The sequence below is a fragment of the Lagenorhynchus albirostris genome, chromosome 1 (assembly GCF_949774975.1).
Source record: "Lagenorhynchus albirostris chromosome 1, mLagAlb1.1, whole genome shotgun sequence".
Classification (NCBI taxonomy): domain Eukaryota; kingdom Metazoa; phylum Chordata; class Mammalia; order Artiodactyla; family Delphinidae; genus Lagenorhynchus; species Lagenorhynchus albirostris.
This window is the reverse complement of record NC_083095.1, coordinates 41560893-41574609: the sequence shown is the minus strand read 5'-3', so window position 1 is coordinate 41574609 and position 13717 is coordinate 41560893. Positions and strand designations below refer to the sequence as shown.

The 13717-nt window shown below is 41.8% G+C and overlaps 1 protein-coding gene across 1 annotated transcript in view; it reads right to left on the bottom strand.

Annotated features, from left to right (window-relative positions):
• The window catches only part of RTN1 (reticulon 1), a 238618-nt gene that overhangs the window by 106723 nt on the left and 118178 nt on the right, over positions 1-13717 (bottom strand). The gene's annotated exons all lie outside the window — the stretch shown is intronic.

The following is a 13717-nucleotide window of genomic DNA, read 5'->3' as shown; positions in this document are numbered from 1 at the left end:
TAAAAATAAATCAGAGGGGTGAATCTTCTTTTTTGTGTACAGTCATGCTTTGGGAAATGAGAAAGAGGCACCCGCAACATTACACGTTTGCCATGAATTCAGTCCCGTTTAAAGGAAAGTAGCCCTAATGGTTATTTCTGCTTAAGCTGCTACCGCACTGGTCATTCCGCGTTGAGAGAAATCTGATCAAACCAGAGTTGGGGGCTTGACCTAAATATTGATGAGGTGAGGTGTGACAGGAGAGCATCAGATGGTGATGAAGCAGCCCACTCAGATCCTCCCCATTTTGGAGAACAGGAGTCCTCAGCGCACAGAAGGAGGGCAAGCTGCCGATGGAGCTCAGGTGCATGATCAGGCTGCTGTGGCTGTGATCTGTAGGCCTGCCATACAGCCAGCCTTGGAAGGCCAAGGTGCTGATCCACCAAGGAAAGCCCATCCCTGCTGCCTCATATTCTCCTATATCCTTGGTAACCACCATTACTGACAGTAGCCTGCGTGTATAGCCTTACCTAGTACAGAAAACATGATCCAGTCATGGAATGTGATAATAATTGCTGCCATTTACAATGTGCCAGGTCTTCTACTAACCTAAGCTCCTTAAAAACAGTAGTCAATGTATTCAATTTAAATTTAAATTACAATTCAAGGGAGTAGGAATTACTAGCCATATTTTGCAGATGAAGCCTGGGAAGTTTTAGGCCGGCAAGTGGTAGACTAGGGTTCAAACCCAAATCTGTCTGATTTCAGAGCTCACGCCTTAATCACTATGTAATACAACCTTAATAACAAACCTTGTTTTTAACTGGGTTCTGCTATATTCAAAACAAGAAGCATTTACTGCAGAAAGTGTCCCCATTTTATAGGGGTTATAAAGTTTCAATAGACTGGTCTTGTACACATTCCATAGGCTCAGCAAAGAAAAGCTGAACACTGGCCTACAGTGATGTCACCTTCTGCTTTGTCAACTCACATCTATTATTGGCTTTGTCAGCTGAACCTCAGAAAGCATCTTTCTCTGCTGACTCTATATGCCCTTTCCTGGGCTGATGATCACTCTAGAAGAACACAGCCAAGAAGTTGATGCTGTTCATGAGCAACAGGAGGGGATACACACACAATGTTCTCTTCCTAACTGGCCTATTATTCTTTAATCTTTCATTGGATTCAATAACGTTTAAATGAGCTCTTGGAAAAGAGCACAATCTATAAAACACACTGACATATAATAAAATCCCATAATATACTTCTGTGGCTTCATCTGTGTGTCTGGAGTCACCATTCATTTAGTCACCAAATGTTTACTGAGTCTACAAACTTACCAGGCACTATTGTAGGCACTGGAGACACAGCACTGAAAGCAAGTGTGTGATCTCAAAGAGCTTAAAGTCTAAGTGGTAAAGAAAAGCCATAAACAAATAAAAATGCATATTTAATACACTGGGTAATGATAAATGCTATGAAGATCTATAATAAGAGATAATTTGTGCAAGAGGTCTGTGATAAAGACTTGATGCTCATCGAATTTCTCCTATGCCCCATGCATCAAGGGAGAGTCATGTTACTCATTCTGGCCAATGGACCATAAGCAAAAGTGATATGTGTCATTTCTAGGAGGAGGCTTTGAAGAGCTAACGTGCCCCTCCAGCTCTCTCTTCCCCTGACGGGGCAACCTGGGAAGCCATATGTGGATATTCAGTGGCACAGGAGGGAGGGAGCTTGGATCCCTTTGTAATTGGATGAAAAAGAGCCCCCCATCAACTAGCACCTGATTTTGTGTGAGCTAGAAATAAACATTTGTTGAGCTAAGCCATTGAGATTTGGGGGTTTCTCACTGCAGCATGGCCTGACTAATTCAAACTAAGTCAAAAAGTATGAAATGCTAGAGTCTGGGGGGAGAGAACAAATGGGAGCCCATACACCATGGATGGGGTTAAACTCAGTGGCTGTAAACCCCGGATGGACATTTTAAATCACCCAAGGGATACTAAAAGTACTAATCTACAGATGACGTTATACCCAAAGAGTATGCTCTGGGATATTTAGAGTACGGCCTAAGCATATATATTTTGAGAAAAAAAACTACTCACAGAAGATGATAAATCGGGTCCGTTGGCTTTAAGAAACCTCCCCAGAGACAACCTGTCCAACAATATGCTTGGGAAAGAGCAAATTAGTGAGATCAAGTCAACTTTGTATAAATCTTTGGAAAGCAGCCAATCAAACTGTAGCATATGAAGACAACCCGTAAGATGACTGAAATATTATGAAAGAATTCTTGTACTAAATGAGTAACTGGACTAGATTCTTCCAAAGCTCCATCTCGTTGTAAAATTAGTATTAACATAAATATTTAAGTAGTAATAAAATGAGAGGATAATTATTTAAATCATCAAAATTAATCATCACAAGAATCCTGTGATACAGGTACTATTCTCCCCTTTGAACAAATGAAAAAATTGAAGAGCAGACAGGGTAACTGCCCAAAATCACACAGCTAGTAATAAATGGTAGAACTAGGATCCAAACCCAGCTGGCTCATGATTCCTTGTCCCAGTGAAGAGGGGGATATGCAGTCAAAACAATACAGAGTTTGGAGAAAGTTACTCTAGACAAGGGGCCACGAGAGGGGAAGCACCTTAGGCATGGGCTCAGGGAGTAGCTGTTCTGATTCTAGTTGAGGACCCAAGTCCTTAGAGAACAGAACAGTTCACATGCCGCCAAAGTGTGGTGGAAATTTCCAATGAAACAATCTACTCTTCTTGCCCCAATTCTATGTTCAGGCAACAATGAGCTGATCTCCACACTGGGGTGGAGTTCTCCTGATACATCTCCAGGTAAATTGTAAAGAGGCATTCTGGTTTATACCAGATTCAGATACATTTGTGTTTCAGTACACTTACTACTGAGAACGGAGTCTTGGACTAAGGAAACTACTCCCTAGAGTGGACCAGCTCTAACCTAGGGTGGCTCATTCCTTCAGAGCCTTCTGGAGATCTTCTGTTACATAGAAGGGATCACACACTAGCTCGCTAACACATGAAAAAGAATTGCTTTGTTAAATTAAACCTCTATAGCACACTCTATAAATGGAGAGCATGAAGAACCCCAACGAAACAGGATACAGGAAATGCATTTTTGAAAGGGAAGCAGGGGGAGCTCAGGAGCACTGGGCTCCAAAGTGGGGATCTTGAGTAGCTGAGGGACAGGAACACACCAGTTGTGGGAGGCAGAGAACCCCAAGATACTGTACTTATTTCCCAATTTCGCCTGGGGTTAGCCCAATCAATGGGACTTCTCCAGTTCTCCCAGTGGTCTATGTCACAGAAACTTTTTGTGCTTCTGTTCTGGTGGACCTGATGACCACCACCAGGGCTGTTTCTTACTTTGCAGAACTCCAGAAGGCATCAACACTCACCTTGTGGTTATTAAAGATTTGTTCAGTTTTTATGACAATATTTAGGTAAATATCAATAGAACATCTTGAGGACAAGATTGTCATTTTCTAATTTGCTCAGAATTACCTTACCAGTATTTCTAACAGTAGGACCAATTAGCGTCAGCAAAGAAGGAGAGGCAAAACATAAAATTGTGCAACTATGGGACATATGGTCCAACATACATTCTAACTGTAGGTCTTCTTTCTCAACCTCACCCTTACATCATGAGTTATCATATTAGGATGAGGCTGGCTATGGTAACAAATCACCCCAAAATTTCGGTGGCTTAACATGGGAGAAATTTGTTTTGGGGCTAACTTAATAGATCAATGTGAGTGTTCATTAGCGGGCAGCTTTCCTCCAAACAGTCATTCAGGGGCCCAGGTTCCTTCCCTTTTGTCATCCCTTACAGTCTAGAAGGAAGAAAAGGCATAACTGCATCTTAATCACCTTGTCCCAGATGTAACTCACATCACCTCCACTTACATTCCATTGATAACAATCAGGGTTTAGCTTCATCTACATGCAAGGGGGGCTAGAAAATGCAGTCTCTGACTGAGCAGTCACACCCAGCAATGACTTTACACTATGGAAGAGGAAGTATCAATTTGGTAGAAAGTGATCCATCTTTACTTGTTACAAAATGGGCATTATATAAATCACAAGAACAAATATAATATACAATGGGAGAGATAAGATAAGATAAGGTAAGATAAGATAATATACAATGGGAGAGATAAGATAAGATCAAGTGAATGATCTTATGTGTCATCTCAGAGGCAAATCAGTTCGGATTTGACAGATGAACAGTAAGGCTGAAATCTGAAAGGTGTCTCCTTCAAAGAGGACTTTGCCATCAGTCCCTAGGAATTTCCCTATCAACATGGTCTCTGGTGTTTTTGGCCATACTAGCAGGACCTGAGGGAAAGATGTGGTCAACAGGAACCAGGTGCTTTAGAAATCAAAGTCAAAGTCAAGATCTTTGGCTTTGGAATCAGAGCATAGATTTGTGGATTATATAAAATCTACCCAAAATTTCAAGATTCTGTTTTCAGAGGAATAAGAAAGGGGCTTTAAAATGTGGACCCCAACAAAGGGAAGAGAGAGAAAATAAAAGGGACAAATTGGCAATGAGGCCATTTTACTTATATCAAAAGTATCTAGAACCAAGTTATTTATGATTTTATTTATGTCTAACATTTGAGAAAACTATGACTCTGTGTAAAATGATTCAACCATCACTTGGCTAACTTAAAATGTAAAAAAAATTAAATCCTCTCCAGGTGACTGGACTGAATTTCCACCTCATTGACTTTCACTTAAACTAGCTGCACTTATTGCGCCATTATAAAACTATTTACAGCAATATATGTTTAATATATGAAATCTTAAATCTCCAAATTCTAAAGCAACTTCACACAGAAAAGCATTTAGGTTTGCTTATAAAGAAGTCAACTATCCGGAAAGCAATTTAGTTGGAAAAGGGCACTGGATGAGAGTCAGGAGATCTTATCTCAAATCCTGGTTCTATCCCTGCAAGATCACCTAGAACAACTGACTGTACCTCAAACCCTGAGTTCAATTTAAAAGAAGGATGTTGATCCAAAAACTCCAGTTAGTATGAAACTTTGGCTCATGAATCCTATATACTGTATTTTTTGGCACAGGCCAAATGGCCTAGCTTAAAATTAACTCTGGTAAAAACTAACAGGTTATTTGGACTTCTGTCCTTGTGCTTATTCCAAGGAAAATATGGATGAATGATAATGTAAATCATCAATCACCATATAAATGGTCCAGCCATGTGGACATTGTAAAATCATTCAAAGATATGACAATATTTAGCTAAGTAGCAATAGAACATCTCGAGGGCAAGATTGTCATTTTCTAATTTGCTCAGAATTACCTCACCAGTATTTCTAACAGTAAGACCAATTAGCATCAGCAAAGGAGAGTACAAAGGAGAAAGGTACAGAGAAGGAGAGGCAAAACATAAAATTATGCAACTATGGAACATATGGGACATAACCCAGGAGATCTGTAAGTTTCAAACCTGGTGGTTTGAGATGGGGTTAAAAAGTAGAGGTTGGATATTTTCATCACAACCACTGGATGGCAACAGACATTAACAGTGAGTGGGGAAAATCAATATGAAAGCCATTCTTCTGCTTTACTTGATTTCCTCTGTGCTTTTAGACATAGCATCAAATTTCCTAGAGTTGCTAGGGGAGGTAAACAAAAGTGAGTTTGGAAGTAAAAAAAAAAAATAGTTTTGGAAAACATATTCTGCTTTTGCAAGTGCTCTGTGTGTAGGTAAATCCCCCAGGATTTCAGTGTTCAGCCAAGAGTTGTAAGAAAATGAGGCCCAGCCAGAAGAGAAGAGATAAACCAGAATACTGTTATCTACCAGAGTATGCAGCTTTGAACTGAATTATTTATTAGTGGTAGTGAAATTTTTGATCTTGTGTAAGAAGATTAAGCTTGCTATTCCCCATTTGTGACTGCAAGTGTAGAGCTCAACCCCACCCTCAGGACTTCTCCCTCTCTCATGATTCTCTAAGGTATGGACAGAGGCAACCTGGAGGACTCCTCTAACCCAGGAGGCCCCAAACTACTGGGAACATGAATGGTTATCTCTCTGTGTCCTTGCTAACCCTATTAAGTTCTCTGTTCCAGAGGCTTTGTGGGGTGGGGAGATAGTAGGAGCACCCTCCAGAGTGAGCTGGTAAGGCCAGGGTATGCTCACATTATCTTCCCTCTACTTCTCCTACGAGGAGGTGGAAGTCTCAGAGTTAACAGTATAAATTTCATTCTAAACCCCACACATAAGCCATTTTAACTAACATTTAAACTCAATCAGAAAACCCACCTTGCAGGATTCTGGCTCAGGCCCTGGAAAAAGATGGGACACTAGAGGAAAAACCTACCAAAGATAACTCTGAGGGCTTTGACATATCAGCCTCAACACAGTCCCTAGAACAATAATTCTCAAATTCTGGTGTGCCAAGTATTCACTGGGGAGCCACTTAATGAAGCAGATTCCTCAGCCCCTTCCTAGGAGATCCTGGGGTGAGCCTCGGAATCTGTATTTTAACAAATGGCTTATGATATAAATAGTTCCCCAACCACACTTTGAGAAACACTGTCTAGAAAAACAAATGGTTCCACTGAGCCCCCAATTCACTCTCCCTGTCATATGCCCCCAGTTTCCACAAGAAGAGAGAAGAGTCCTGGATCAATGCTTTACCTGGCAGAAGAGGACCACTTTCTCAGGCCTAGGTCATTTAAAACCCAGAAGGACCATTACAGAGATAGGGTTAACTCAGGAAGCACTGAGTAATCACAGATAAAGACAATGGTCAACTGTAGGCTTGAGCTGAAGTTAACTAGACCCAGCGGTATGCTTGTCCTCACTTCAGACCCTAGTTTGAGTGCCTGCCTTAAACTGCCTTTTCTCTGACTTTAACCTCTGCTCTCTGGCAAGACTACTGTCTTTCTTTTGTCTGTTAGTGTAATTTTGATCCATATTTGGAACTGCACTTTAGACTCCTGAGGCTTTTGTGAGTTCCTGGCCCTAGCCAAACTTACACTTAATTCTTTTTAAAAAACCAACTTGCTGTCCACCATCCCTGCCTACCTCACTATATGTCTTATTTAACCTCCACAAGTACCATATTTGACCCTCATCTAAGCTCCAGTCTCAGCCACTCAAATATCACTATCACCAAAACACATTAATGACCATTATAGTCCCAGATGTTTGGCCATGAAAATATACTAGATATACAGCTCAGCCTGTGAGAGAACACTTCAGTGCCAGCACAACCCAAATGGACGATTTTCCAATAGCAGACATAAAAAACTGGGCTCAGTGACTAAAGAAACAGCATCTAAGTTTGGGGTATTTTTCCTATTGTAAGTATTTTTGCATCTACTTATAACGATTCTGGTGACAAAAATTGAAATATAATTTGAGAGATGTTGGGAATAAAGTCACCCCCACCACCGATCCAATGTATCAGTAAGTCCTATTAAGTCAATCTCCAAAATATACTTTAAACCCATCTATTCCTCTCCACCTTCATTGCTACCTCCCTCTCCCAGACACCACCATCTCATGCCTTAACTACTATAATGGCATCTTATGATGAGTAGGATAAAGACTAAACTCTGCACCATGGTCTGGGCATGAAAGGGCACTGCCAACCTTCCAACCCCATTCTTCCCTTTGCCTACCACACTCTAACTATAAAGACTTTTTTTTTAGTTTCTAGAATGCTCCCAGAACTTTCCTACCTGTGGCTTTTGCATTGTCTATTGTCCAGAAGTTTTAAAAGTTATCTCTTGCCACAGCTGATTCCTCAGTTTCCTCCTTCTCTGACCTTCTGATCTAAGTTCCACTATCACCAGGTACTTGCTCAAGAGAACACATCACTCTGTTGATTTCCTATTTAATGTCAGCCCCACACCCACCCAAATGTAAGCCCTGCAAGGGACGGATTCATGTCTGCTTTGGTCATTACTATATTGCTAGTGTCAGGCAGGCAGTATACCATATTGGTTGAATCAAAGGAAGGATGAATGAATGAATGGGTAAGGTCTTGCTTGGGCGGGGCTGGCATAACCTTGGGTAAAATTTATGTTATCTGTGTTACAGCAGTGGTTTGTGGGGTTACAAAGATAGAATCCAGAAGTGCAGAGACCATAACTGTGAGTATCCCACGCAGACTTTAGAGGAAAATGAGGTTAGCATTTGAAAGGAGGGGAGAATCCCCTGGAGCCAGTATTGGTGCTGAGAATTAGAGGTATGTGAATTATACCTCCAAGCCTCATGACTGCATTGGTAAGCAAGGATGATTTATGTGAAGGAAAAAGGGACTAGATAGAGAATCAGGATCACCATCTAAATAGGGCCATTATTTCTTAGAGGCACCAAAATGTCTCCCATCTGTGAACTCTACCTCTACAGGCAATTTTGACTTGGATCCATCTTAGGAGCTAATCTATGCCCCACTCTGTGCCCAGGCAACATTTACTAGGGAGTTGGGGTTCATTGTGTCCCCAAGGAATTGGCATCAAAATATTACAACAACCGGGCTTCCCTGGTGGCGCAGTGGTTGAGCGTCTGCCTGCCGATGCAGGGGACACGGGTTCGTGCCCCAGTCCGGGAAGATCCCACATGCCGCGGAGCGGCTGGGCCCGTGAGCCATGGCCACTGAGCCTGCGCGTCCAGAGCCTGTGCTCCGCAACGGGAAAGGCCACAACAGTGAGAGGCCCGCGTACCGCAAAAAATAAAAAAAATTTTAAAAAATTAAAAAAAATTACAACCACCATTTTGGATCTATATATACATCCAATAGGTGAAGTGTCAAAAATATCTGTCCCTTGAAATAGTAAGTGCTGGGTCATCAAGATTTGGAGCAATTCTCTTCAAGACTGAGAAGGAAACCTTCCCAGCGTCCTGAAGCCACCATTTAAAAAACAGACCAATATGCAATCTGGGACAATGCTAACCTTGTGACTGTTTCAGAGTAAAAGCCAATGAGGTAAACTGGCTACTGGCAGCCTCATTCTGTGATGCCTAAACCAGGAGAGTACCTTCTATCACTGGGCAGAGTCTCATAAAAGTAGTTTAACTGCTTTGAATAATATAAGATGGAAGGTTCAGTGTCCACATCTAAATATTTACACTGCATACAACCTCACAGAAGCCAGACTTTATCCAGCAGTTACTGGTCCATCTTGTTGAAAGCTGGCATGGGGGAAGCAGCTACAATTGAAGGGGCATAAGTCCTTATGCCGATTCTGAAACGTGCATTGTGAAAGAAAGATACTGTCCAAAGATCTTTATGGCTTGGTTCACTAATTCAGTCTCATGGAAGCACATAAATATGGGACTAGAGCATAACTTTTTAAAAAATTACTGGTAGAAAAGTAAATGGGTCACACTTATTTTGGTTCTCTCCAAAATATTTTAGGACAGAAGCAATATCTGATATAATAATGAAAAGTAATAATAAATATCATAAATGCTAGGTCTATCTGAGAAGACCTCCATCTGGGAGTCTTCTTGCAAATCACTTCCCTATAAGGAGATAAGCTTCTCCCTGCCACAGGGGGCTAAGCCCTGCAAGCTCTGGCTGCTGTAGCTGGTGCCCACAGAGAAAAGGTGCAGGGGCCCACCTCCCAGGGCACAGGAAGGGATGGAAACAGCTGAGTGCCCCCTCAGTCCCTCTCACTAAAAAACACCATATGCCCAGGGCACGCTCACCAAGGTGTTTTACACTATAGGTCTGGGTTGCTTAGCTCATCTGCTTACAACAAAAATTCTCTTTAGTATGCTTATTGAAAGTGCAAGCTTACGCCCATCCTGATTTTGTAGTTCTGGGGCAGAGCAGGAACCTGCATTTTTAGTCAGCACTTCAGGAGATTGTGAGGCACCCGGTGCCCAGGCAATACTTTGGGAACCACTGGCTTAAACCAGTATTTCTCAAACTGGGGTCACTGGATGCCTTGTTGAAAGTTTCAAATAGATAACTTTTGCATTTTGTACTTTGTTTTCGATAATTTTTCAAATATTAAGAACATCCTGGATTACCTGGATGATAATTTTATAACCAAACACTACCGCAAGACTTCCACTGAAGTTTTACAATCAGGTTGTCCCTCTAACTTTGTCTCAAGCCAATGAGTCTTTACTCAGATCCAGACCTGATCTGAATATCCACACCACAGTAAAGGCTGAATGATATCGTTCATTCACTCAGGAAGGGAAGAGAAGAAGGAGCGGAGCAGATTTTGACAAATAACATCAGTGTACTGAATTGGAAGTGTGGGGGGTGGTCTATAGAATGTCCAACAAAGAGTGAGGAAAGGGGCTTGGAGCCCAGAACAAAAGATTCTCCAAAGCCAGAGATCTGGGAGGTGCTACACACGAGGCAGTGGCTGAAAACCTGTGTGGATGAGAGCAAGGAAACGAGGGACAAAGGAAGACAGGGAAAGAACTCGGGGCTAGACAGAGGAATTGGAAGGAAGGTAGCAAAAGAGATTGGGAAAGAGGTCAGAGACTGAGGGGATAACCAGGTAGGAGAAACATCAGGGAGATAAGGGAGGAAAGTTTTGAGACGAAGAGAACAGTCTCCATGTGAGCCGGTATTATCCCTGATTTTACCGCTAAAAGAAATAAGTTGCAAAATCTGTCCAACATGATATCACTTGTGCAATAAAAAATTGTGATACATAAAGAAAATTTCTGAAAGGAACAAGAAGAAGAACAACAACAAAACAGAAGCCTGTGGTTATCTCTGAGACTTAGGAATGTGAGGTTGGAGTAGGGGAACTTTAACTTTTTATTTTGTACCATTTCTTACAATTTAAATTATTATTTTGAACATACATTATTTTCTCGCTGTTTTAAGGACTGTTCAGCAGTATGACATTGAAGTACCAGGAAGAACAAGAAAGATGAGACTGAAAAGAGGTCTTTTGCGGGGTAAGAAGGTTGTCGTTGGTGACCTTCATCAGAACAGTTTCAGGTTGGAATGTGAAAGCTGACTGCCATGGTCTAAAACATTGCTTCTCAAGCTTCAATGTGAATAGGAATCACTAGGGGACCTTGGTAAAATGCAGATTCCAATTCGGTAGGTAGGTCTGGGAAGGACCCTGACATTTCTAACAGGCTCCCATATGATATCCACATGGCTGGTCTAACACTATGCTTTTGAATTGCAAGGAAAAGTAATCAGAATGCAGGGAATGGAGGTGAGTACCCAGAGACCACTATTTCCGAAAGAATGTGCCCTAGAAGATGAACCCTACAGCACACTCTAATAAAAGATTCTGCAATAAAATAGGTCTGGAAATACCACACACCCATCCTGATGAGTCACACTGGGTATTAGTGTTTTATTGAGAATTTTTAATTGGCTTTCACTTAGATGTTCCTAACAGGGTTAACCTTGCAACAATGAAAACTTATCTATCCTATCATGTTCATGATAAGCCATCCTAGAGGCTATGAGGAAGCAGAATGATAGGGTAGCAGGAGCTCAGGGGGTGCACAGAGAAGGGAAACTGGAATATGACGAACCAAATCTTGTCTTCAGTGAAACTGCAGCAGAGGTCTCCAAAAGGTAAGAAAGGTCCAAAAATAGACCTTGTTAGGGCATGTGCGCACCAGCAAAGCCTGATGTTCCTTGACAGTATGTGCTTTGATGCCGTCAGATATTTGCCAAACCTTATTCTAAATATTTCTGGACCTTTCTAAAACTTGGCCCAGCATCAGCAGAATAACTCCAAAGTCAGGGAGATGAGCATACTTGTGAATGCATGAACCTGAATGCATTTATACTGCCAGAGCCTTCAAGAAACCACAGAAGCTGACCTGACCTCACTGCTGAGGGGAGTCACACTTGACTTGAGCACAATCCTACTGTCCACTGACAGTGATTAAGAACAGCCTGGCGATAGCTGGTCAACACTGATCCTCCCACCTGCTGAGATGGAGCAGGGAGACCAGAAGAACTCAGGGCTCCAATAACCTGCTGGCAGCGCTGAGTCATCTGCCCAGAACCTTCAGTGCTTGGCTGCCCCAGGGCCTTTTAGACTCTCTTCATAGATAATGAGGCTGAGCGCTAAGTTTCGGTGGGAGACTGGATTTCAAAGGATCCCTCAGTGCAGAGGAAAGCAGAGGCTATTCACCCTGCCATGCCTTAATTGTTTGAAAAGACTGCCACTTTCTCCTTTCTAACGTCTAACTTGGCAGCAGAGGGTCCAAGCCTTATGAGGCAACTTGCACAGAGATTAGAATGACACCAGAATCAGCCATTAAATATGCTCTGAAGCCTTTGCATTAACAGCTGTAGTATTCCATCACCTTAGCTCTTCATCGGATGTCTGGTCACTTGGTCAGTTCCAGCTGTCAAACTTGTCTCTCAAATATACTAACGAGGGAAACGGGCCTGCACAATACCATTTTCTCTTTATTAGCCTTCAGATTTACTTACTTTTGAGGATAAATATATTTGAGCAGCACTGTGCACATGGTGACTATTTCACTATGGGGACACTAGTTAGGGGATAAAATGGAAACACATGCATGTTACAGTATAGTGATATGAAACTATATTCCGAATGACTGAAGCTCTCCTGCTTCAGGACCACAGGGAACTGCAGGTTGTTCAGGCTAATGCTGTTTCCCAAAGCTCCCTGAAAGCTGCAGGGCCCTTTCCCACCAGTCAAGAGTGGTAGCAAAAGAATCCAAATTAGTTCTAATATTCACCCAACAAATACACATTCCTACTGTTAAGTTTGTCACAGAATACCCTCCCTATTGCACACACTAAATACACTTTAAACTCTCAGGGATAAGTTATTTGGGAAATCAGGAGTCAATTATATCAGCCCCAACATGATGCCACATGTCTAGGCCTCCGGCAACCATGCAGCAGGATTATCTTTTTATTACATTCCTCCAGTTTCCCCCTTTCCAATGTGCTAATTTTAGAGAATTTAGAAGCCACCTTCCAATCTATAATGAGAAAGTTTTTGTCCTCTATTTTTAAATGAGGCACTTTAATTGCTACTAACATCATTGAAGTTAGCATATAAACAGGAAGAAGAGGGTGTACTCTCAGAATCATTTATCCCCAAAAGACAAAATACATCTAAAAAAACAGAAAGCAGAGGAGATGGGTAAGAGGGGACCTTGAACAGAGTTGTGCTTTTAGGGTTTGTTTTCAAGTTCCACCTGGATGTTCTTCTACCCAGCATCTGGGAAGAGATTGTCTATCTTCAATGTAGCCCATTAACTAGACTGTGCAGGGCCTAATTTATTCATCTGACTCTTTCATTCCTTTCCTGAATTCCATTATACAACTGCAATCCGGTGTGGGGGATGACTTGGGGGGAAGAGTGCCTGGAAGACAAAATAATGACTTCCATTTTTTCTGCATTTTAAGACTTCATTCAACTCAAGATTTCTCATAGGAAAACTATAATGGCCAGATTAAAATCATTCTAAGTTAAAAGTGACTTTAAAATTAATTAGTCACCTTAGGCCTTGCTTAGGCACAGGAGAAACCCTGGGACTAACTTCGGTCACTGTCTTTCCTGGCTAGCTGGGACACAAAAACCTTATCAAGGCCCAAATTCCTTGCTGGTTTTGTCATCATTGTTGTTGTTTTGTTTGTTTTTTGGTTAGAGAAAGGATGGCGCTGAGATGCTCTTGGCCCATTTAAGAAAGAAGTTTGGCAAAATGGAAGTGCTAATGGTGGGTTCCA